This window comes from Pinus tabuliformis, chromosome 1_1, assembly GCF_031772625.1.
Source record: "Pinus tabuliformis cultivar Carrire ecotype Pingquan chromosome 1_1, CPIR1, whole genome shotgun sequence".
Lineage (NCBI taxonomy): Eukaryota > Viridiplantae > Streptophyta > Pinopsida > Pinales > Pinaceae > Pinus > Pinus tabuliformis.
In genome coordinates, this window is record NC_142297.1 from 631,550,786 (window position 1) to 631,560,176 (window position 9,391).

Genomic DNA, 9,391 nt, shown 5'->3' on the forward strand with positions numbered 1-9,391 from the left:
AAACACATTCCCTCTCTCTCTCTCTCTAGATATCTATCTATCTCTTCATCTCTCTTATTCTTTGCCTTCCTCTTCTTCCCTCTCTCTCTCTTGATATCTATCTATCTCTTCATCTATCCTACCCTTCTTCCTCTTCTTCCCTCTCTCCCCACTCCATATATATATTTATCTTGCTATCTCTCTCCTTTGTTTGTCTATCTCAACTCCCATACATATGCTTTCTCTTTCCATATCTATCTATATCTCTCTCCCTTCCTCTTCCTTTCCCTCTTCCTCTCTCTTACTCTATTTTATATACATATGCTTTCTCTTTCCATATCTATCCATATCTCTCTCCCTTCCTCTTCCTTTCCCTCTTCCTCTCTCTTACTCTATTTTATCTCCCTCGTCTGCTTTCTCCATCTCTCTCTTCTTTTCTCTCTCTCTTCCATCCCAGCCCCCATACATACATTTTCTCTCTCCATATCTATCTATATCTCTCTCCCTTCCTCTTCCTCTCCCTTAGTCTATTCTATCTCCCTCCTCCCCTTTCTCCATCTCTCTCTTTTCTTCTCTCTCTCTTCCATCCCATTCGTGTCTATCCCTAATTCTCTCTCCATCTCTCCCTTGTCACCTCCTCTCTCTATCTCTCCACCTTTCTCTCAATACGTCTTTTTTCATCCCTCCCTCTCTTTCTCACTCGAACTCCATAACTCTCTCCTTCTCTCTCTCCCAAGTTCTTTATCTCTCTCCCCTCCTCTACAACCTTTCTTTGTCTCTCCCCACCATCACACACACTCTCTCTCCATCTGTGTGTCTCCCTCTTTTTCTTCCCCTTCTCCCCCTCTGTCTCCTTTGCTCTCTCTGTCTCTCTCTTTCTCTCTCTCTCTCTCCCTTACTCTCCATCCCTCTCTCCCTTGTCACTCCCTCTCTCTTGAATCTTGGTGGATCATGGGTAAATATGGATCTAAGTTAGTTTACTTAATTTTTATGATTTTCTAAAATTTTGACAACATGAAATATATTATCAAAGAAGTGTTTTAATGTTTATTAAGCCATTTATTAAAAAAATAACTTTACGAATTTATTAAAAAATAAAATATTCTAATTTATTTCTTTTTTTTGAAGATATTTTTAAAAAGTAATTATATATTCAAAATAAATCACGATAATTTTAAATTAAAAAAATAGTTTTACATTACAATCGTCAATACTTTTACCCTGCTCCATTGGATGAGGTGAGACACTTTCAACCATTGATTTGAAGTGTGAGTGCTTCTTCCAAATATCGGTTGAGTTGCCTTACTGCTTTTTCCCATTATTTTATGTCACTCTTGAAGATATTTTCACTGCTTTTTCCCTGCCAATTGTTGTTGTTGTTATTCTTTCCTAGCTTTTGGCAAGCACTGTTCTTCTTCCCTGACTTTTGGCAAGCACTAATTAGTATTAAGTATCTCACAGAGCCCGTTCTCATTTTCATCTCATCATTTTCTTCAATACTTTGCATTGCATTGACTTGCCTTGTTTCTTGTTCAATTTTATTTTCTTTGTTACATGGCCATGCATTTTGGATTTTACAATGTTTTATTTTCATTGTGTTTTTTTATGTTTTAAATTTAATTTATGTTTTTTTTTTTAAAGTGTTTGCATGGTTTATCCTAGCGATTCTATTTTTTTGCTGTTATGCTGAGCAGAAGAATCGATAGAGATGAAATTCTTGAAATTTTTTATGGATAGATTTCTATATGAAGATCGCTGGGAAAACACTGTTTAGCCCAGTCAATCCCCTCAGTCTATTTTTGTTGTTCTCTCCTATCAGAATTCAACACGTGTAAACTTTTGACAAGATCGATTTCTCTTGCTACACCAAGTACGACCACCTTTAGATGCTCTCCTTTGCACGTTGCTTTGAACCTACTCGATGCTCTCCCTCGCCTGCTCTGAAAGAGCATCGAAGAGATGCGGTTCTCTGGTGTTCACCATTTAAATGATCTGCACAAAGATATCCTCCACAACGATTTATCTAGGTTCCCATTGGGCATATAATCGTAGACCAACAACTCTATTTTACGCCTGTACCAGCCATGAAGTTGCACGAGGTTCCAGTGTTAAGCTTGTTGATGCTCGAATTCTCCATCACAAATTCCCTCACACCTTGCCCAACTATTCATCATCTTTTTCTGACACATATGTTAGATCCTCCGAAGATTCTGATCACAAACAAAGGATTCTGAGATTCAGTACAAATATCTGGAAATAAATTTTGGATTTTTATCATTTCATTGCCCCAACTAGTCGGGAATTATTTGCGCAAATTGTTTGTGTCATGTATAGAATTAAAATATTTTGACTACAACTCACATATAATACATGGCATTAGCACAACCTCCACTCTCAGTGATAAAGTTGCAAGCCCTCTTCCATTTTTTGGATTCTGTGAAAGCCAAATTCAAGCATTTAACAGTGTGTATGTTGAATGGCGGCTGTGTGTTTTTTAAAACAAACCCTCTGTTGGCGTCGATTGCAATCTATGTGCTTTGCACGGCGACAGGGTTTATCATGTGGATTGCAATGTGTTTATTGGATTTGGCAGCGGGAACTCATATTTTGGAAGCCACCATACTTGTGAGGAAGGGTTTGAATGAGAATATCCTCCCCCGCATTGCAGCTTCTCAATGGTGTTCTCAATGGTGTGTTTTCCCTCTCTTGTGGGATTCTTCATATTGCTGGGAAGGATTCATATTGATATCAATGTTGATAGCCACCGCTCCAGACCTAATCCGAACAAAAGGAGCAGTGTGTCATGCCGCTCCAAGATGATAGCATCGCTGCCCAAAGGCAAGTACAGGTGTTTGAGAAGAACAGAATAAGCAAATAGGAATGATTCATCTTCATCATCGTGTTCAATCTGTTTAGGGTGCATTGGGGAGGAGGATGGAGTTCGTGTTCTTCCCAACTGCAGACACTATTTTCACATTTCTTGCATTGATAGCTGGCTTCTTCCATGTACTGTCAATCACTCTTCATGCCCTTTGTGAAGAGCCACTGTAATTTTCCCCAATACATTACAAGCAAAATAAGACAAATCGTGACATTACAAGTTCATGTTGCTCACAGACGCAAATCCTGAAAAATGGATTTGTTTCCTCCCCTGTTTTGGGTCCCTGTTTTCCAATGATCCTCCATCCCTGAAGGGCTTTTTTTTCGAGGCAAAACATTTCAAGCCACAATGATTCGTGTAAACATATCTGTGGGCTGAAATCCCGCCTAATTTTTTTATATATATAATAGCTATGATTCCATAATTAAGTTGGCCTTCTTACTTGATTTGTGGTTTTTGGATTCTTGTTGTCATACATTCATTCAGTGGAAGAGATAGAGTGCACACATCAAAACTGAGCACTTCAGATACTAGATTAATGTTCATGCTTGCATCGAAGAAGATCCACCGTAAATCCCATATTTATTAAGCAATTGGAGATTAAAAAAAACCTGTGATGAAGACATTTTAACCCTTTGAAGGCTTCATGACTAGATTCTTGTGGATTTCATCGCTTTTGTAATGGGCATGGATGGAAAACATTAATTAAGATTTTCCCAAGAGATAGTGTAACGTTAGGGCTACATTTCATTTTTAAATTAGAAATTGCACTGAGAGGTGCAAAGGAACTCCAAAAGAGGAGTGGAAAATGTAGAAGGTAATAAGTAAAAGAGACTTGCATGCCTGTGCAATCTGCAGCAAGGCCTGTTCAGTAGGCATGAATGCAAAGAAACATGCAAACAAGTCTGCTACTGTTAAGCCACAAACAACTAGAAAATAATGAGAACATAAATAAAACCAATAAATAGAAGCCCCTTTAGAAACTGGAAAATGAGTTGATAAGATGCAGTGAATCTATGCCTTCCCATCACTACAGTCTTCAATATCCCTAATAAAATTGCAATGGCAAACAAAGAAAGTCCATATACTATAACACTTTTGTTTCCATGTGCAATTCTTAAGTGATAAACAATTCCATATTGGTAAAGGGAAAAATCTAAGCGATAACAAGATTCAATATCCCTAATAACACTACAATGACAAACCAATAAAGTCGATATACCATAAAACTTTTGTTGCCATGTGCAATGCTTAAGTGATAAACAATTTTATATTGGTAAAGGAAAAATCTAAGTGATAACAAGATTTCCAAATCCATCCCCGCAAACTTGAATACTTGAAATGTTCTTGTTCGTCATCCACCAGGATTCCCAACACTTTTCTTGTGGCAGACCAATGCCTCCATTGCTATTAATCCCCTTGTTTTAATCTTTTTAGTCATCTATAATTTTTTGCTTCTCAAATCTAGAAGGATTAAGAAAATTCCGTGTTAGGGATTCTATTATGCATGTTGTGCTTTTTTCCACCTAATCTCATGAGTTGAAAACATTCGTGTAGTTATTTTAGTACTGTTGTGTTCTTTTTCTTAAGTGAAATTAAGGCACATATGCCTCAAAATATAGCAATCCAATCTAATGAGTTTACATTGTAATTTCAGAAGTTGGGTTTATTGTGCATATGAAATGGCATGTGTTCATGCTTTTGAAATTTTACTCAGAGAAAAGAAAAGATGGATTTGGTATTGCATATGAATGATATGTATTCTTCATATATGCTTGACCATCTATAGAGGTTTCTTGATTTTGGGTAATTAACTTATTCTAAAATAAAATAAGACATTCAATGTGTTCCTTGTAATATTAATATAAACAAAACATCTAAAGAAAAGTAATTGCACAATGATCTAGTGCAAGAAAACAAGATTTTCCACAAACCAATTAACTCTTCTAGAAAAATTCAACAATTCCAATTTAATAATGCTATTGGCCTCTCTTTGTACCTTTTGGGACAATTGCTAGTATTTACAATGCACTGCATTAACTTTAAGTGTAACTTGATTACACCTGGTTTTTTTTTAAATATGTTATTCCTTTTAAAAACACCTAATATAAACATGTTTTGTAAATTTAAACTGGGAAAACATTCTACTATGTGAAAAAGTAAAGTGGTTTTCCGACATTATGGTGGTTGGAGAGTTGAGCAGGTTTCTAGGTTTCTTTTGCTGAGGATAAAGCTCTAAACAGATGTCCATGGATAGCAGTTTAAATTACTGCGTACAAAATATTGTCGGCAACACATGAAGGTATGATTCTTTCATAATTTCAGTGATATGTGCAGAATATATTTCTAGCGGAAAATTTCTTCGGGACCCCAAAATCTCGGCAAAATTTTTTTGGGACCCCAAAAACTCGGATGAATTTGGGTATTTTTTTCTTCAAAGAAATTTGACATCAGGAGTGAGTGATTTTTGTTCTCATGTTTTTTTAACAGTGGAATTATTTTTATGGTGCAAATGGATTTAGTTTATCAAAAATTTCTAAATCGCTTAATAACTGTAATCAGATTTCCCTAAATTTTTATTATATTTTAGGAAAATCTCTCAATATTTCCATGATTTTCAGAGCAAATTTAAAACCTTCTTAAACTAACTGTAATTTCTATATTTAATCTCACTTTCTTTCATGGGGTAATAATTGTTTAAGGTTTTGTATCCTCTCCCCAGTGGAATTCTGGACACTCTATCAACAAAGATAACGTTCACACCCAAGGTTTGAATTTGGATTCCTCTTTACCCATCGCACAATTTTTTTTTTGACATTTTAGGTATTTATGTCGCCCTTCAAGAAACATTATGTTTAAAATTTTTCCTTTCCAAAGGTGATGTTTTGATAATAAATTAACCCTTCACTAATAAAGGTTTCATTAAAACACATATCTATCATAAGAAGAAAAAAAACAAAATGACCATAATACATAAATGACTTATTGAATTCTCAAATTTTGTTTGAAATTATATGGAACACTCACAATAAAATCTCCATAACTCTGAAATCAAATGTCCTTGACTTAGACATGCCATAACATGCTATTACTACAGAGATATTATGGGATGTATAAGATGACCAACAAAGTAAAACTATGAGATGGACTATCCTCGACATCCTCTCCATGATCATAATCACGTGGAATCAATGTGAGGGTCCACTGCAAAGAGTTTATAGTCAAGTAAGTACAATGTATAAAAATGGTTTTAGTATTTCATTAGCTTCATGAGTCATATCTTTCAAATCTTTTAAGTGATATGTTGAGACACTCGATATCTGGTGCAGATTATAGTCAAAGTGACACTTCCACTGTTCCATAGGTGATATTGTGTCATAGGATAACTTTCATAAGTGAGTGGTGAGTCGGTGACATTGTAACAAGCCTCTGACCCAAACAATCCAATAAAGGTGGGTGGCCAATACACTAAGGGAGAGCAAGTGGGAATAAGCAAGATTGTTATCTAAAATTATTGTGACAAGGAAGAGGTTTTGTTCTTTTAGCTATGTAGGTTTGATGATGCACTAACACACTCATGGATTGATTTATTGATTCATTCAATTGGGAATCTTAATAATGTTTGCATAAGAGATAGATACATATTCATTGGATTTCAAGGAAACTATTTGGACTTGGATTCTAATCCAACTTACCCTAGTCAAATGAACGAATTGTGAGTTATTGAACGACATTCCTTCTAAGGAGTACGAAATATATATGTTTTCTTCCACTTGTACCTTCTAGGTGACACTTATGGGAATTCAATCATATTAAGATTGAGCATTTGAAGAGATCTCATCATGAACAAAACATTTCAAACCAAGCCAAATTTGTTGTGTTGTGGGCATATATATACATATATATGAATTACGTTATTTGATATAAAGTCTCTATTAGACTAGATGCTTATTGATCACTTAGTTTTGTATACATATATTTAAGGAGACTAGGCAGTAACTTTTGTTGAATGGTCTAAAATCCATTTTCCATGGTTGTGTGTCCTTAGGTTTTAGGTGCTTCTGTGCAAGTTGTAAGTATCTTAATTCCTACTTTAATAAAAATATGTTTCACTTTCTATGTGTGTGAATATTCAAATTCACTCGAGAGCTCTCTTCAATTGGAATGGTCCACTCACATGCACCTCAAGCTACATCAACAAGAAACCAAATCAATGAAAGGTGAAAAGGGGCTTAAATAGATTTACCCATGGAAAATTTAAATCTTGCAATATTAATGGCATGAAAGAAAATAGAGAAAGACTAAGAATGTGAAGCCTAGGAGTAAAGATAAGAAATTTTTTTATCTATAAGTTTATAGTTTCTATTTGTAATAATTTCTAAGGTATAAAAGAGCCAAACAAAGGTCATTTCTAGAAGGTTTTGTCAAAAAAAGATTTCCAAGGTAAGATCTACATTATCATGTTTACAATTGAGTTTTTCAACACCATTTCTATATTTATTAATTCTAATAAATTAATAAATAGTTTTCAATGACATTTTAGATTTGTTTCATTATGATGGTATTGTACAATTAATAAATTAGATTTTAGTTTACTTGAACCCACTTTAATGTATTACAAGTATGTGTTTAAGTAACATGCCTTGTTGGTGATGGATAGAGTAAAACATAAACTAATAGTTAAATATACACACACTTCTTACAAATTTTTAAAAGAATTGTGTTTATAAATTGGAATTGTTGACAATTTTCTTTTTAGTTCTATAGCATGTCTTAAAATTGCTTTTGTTTGGATAAGAGTTTGATTTCATGAAATGTAAGGAAATAGGTTAATAGGCCAAGGCTAAGAGGTATTTGGTAAGAGTGAAAGTCAAACTCGGACTATGGGTACGATAATTCCACGGAGTGGTTTTTCATGAATAACAATGATGAGTCAACCTGCATTATGGATAGCTGCCAGTGAAACCATGATGAGTCAACCTGCATTATGGATAACTGCCAGTGATGATTGTCCCCAATGTAAATTTCACCACTGAATTATAATCATTTTTCCCAATATATTAAAAGAAAAAAAAGTAGACAAAAAATATTAAAATATTATAAAAAGCAATTCACTAAATTCATTGAATATATTTCAAGTATATTTTTAACTAAAACATCATAAAAAACACTAAACCTTTTTAAAGAATTATATTTATCAAATTTTAATTATTATCAAATTTTAATTATTAAAAACTCAAGAGATTTTAAACCTACAGAATTGATTCATACATTTAAAAAAAAAATTAATCCGCGCAAATCTACACTTTCTTTAAAAACACACCCTACTTAATTCCAATCTGAAAGAACTAAAATACTTAATAATAACCAGCTCTTAATTGTGGGATGGTCATGAATAATATCTTTCAACAAATCTTATTGAAGCCACAATCACAAAACTTTATGGTGCACACTAATTTTAATTTCAGCCAACCATTTATGTAGAATAAAATCGAGGAAACTGCCAACATATTTTACGGGTAAAATGGTATTTGACGGAAAAATGCCTGCCAAATTCCAACCCTAACTGAGTCACACCGCCCACCATTTTGATGATTCACAATTTGGATGACCAAAAATGGGAAGCGAAATGGCGGGTCACATCCCATTATTTCCATTTGTACCTACCTTGCATCTTCAAAGCCAATATGCTCTATTTTCTTCCCTTTAATGTACCCTATCCTCTGGAGCTTTATTTGGAATTTTGTGAAATGATCCCGGCATATTCGCAGGATAATAGCCGCTTGCAAACCAGTGTGAAAACTTGATATCCCATGTGCATTTAATAATTGGATCAATCATTGGGTCACAAAGCTACCAATGTGCAAACTTGATATCCATTGTGCATTTAATAATTGGATCAATCATTGGGTCACAAAGTCACCAGTATGCAAACTTGATATCCCATGTGCATCTAATAATTGGATCAATCATTGGGTCACAAAGTCGGTTGCAAAATAGGGCAATTCCTATTTTCACCTCTATAGCATTATAAATGCCCTCTGACATGCGAGGGAAATAGTGCTCGCCCTCTCTCTCCACGCTCCATTCATTTATTCACGTGCTGTGGAGAGAGAGGGCGAGTAGTATTTCCCTCATATGTCAGAGGGCATTTATAATGCTATAGAGGTGGAAATAGGAATTGCCACAAAACAGTGCAAAAACTTGATATCCCATGTGCGTTTAATAATTGGATCACATCATTTGGTCATATAATTGCGTAATGTGCAAACTTGATATCCCATGTGCGTTTAATAATTGATATCCCCCTTGTATACATGTATTGGGTACTTTTTCATTCTATGGTTTATTATAATACACATGTTTGGATCGCTTCATATAATGTCTACATGTATTATGTACTTATTTTATTTAACTTGGTTCATAACATGATTTATGATTTTCTAATGAAATGTTTTATATCATCAACTAGGATGATGTTATTGCATTTATGTATTTGTATCTTGGATGTACTAACATATTATAAATTGA

At 34.3% G+C, this 9,391-nt stretch overlaps 1 pseudogene; it reads left to right on the forward strand.

Annotated features, from left to right (window-relative positions):
• The first annotated feature begins 1,722 nt into the window (after window positions 1-1,722).
• Window positions 1,723-3,226, forward strand: LOC149214901 (E3 ubiquitin-protein ligase ATL41-like; annotated as a pseudogene).
• Window positions 3,227-9,391: the final 6,165 nt, after the last annotated feature.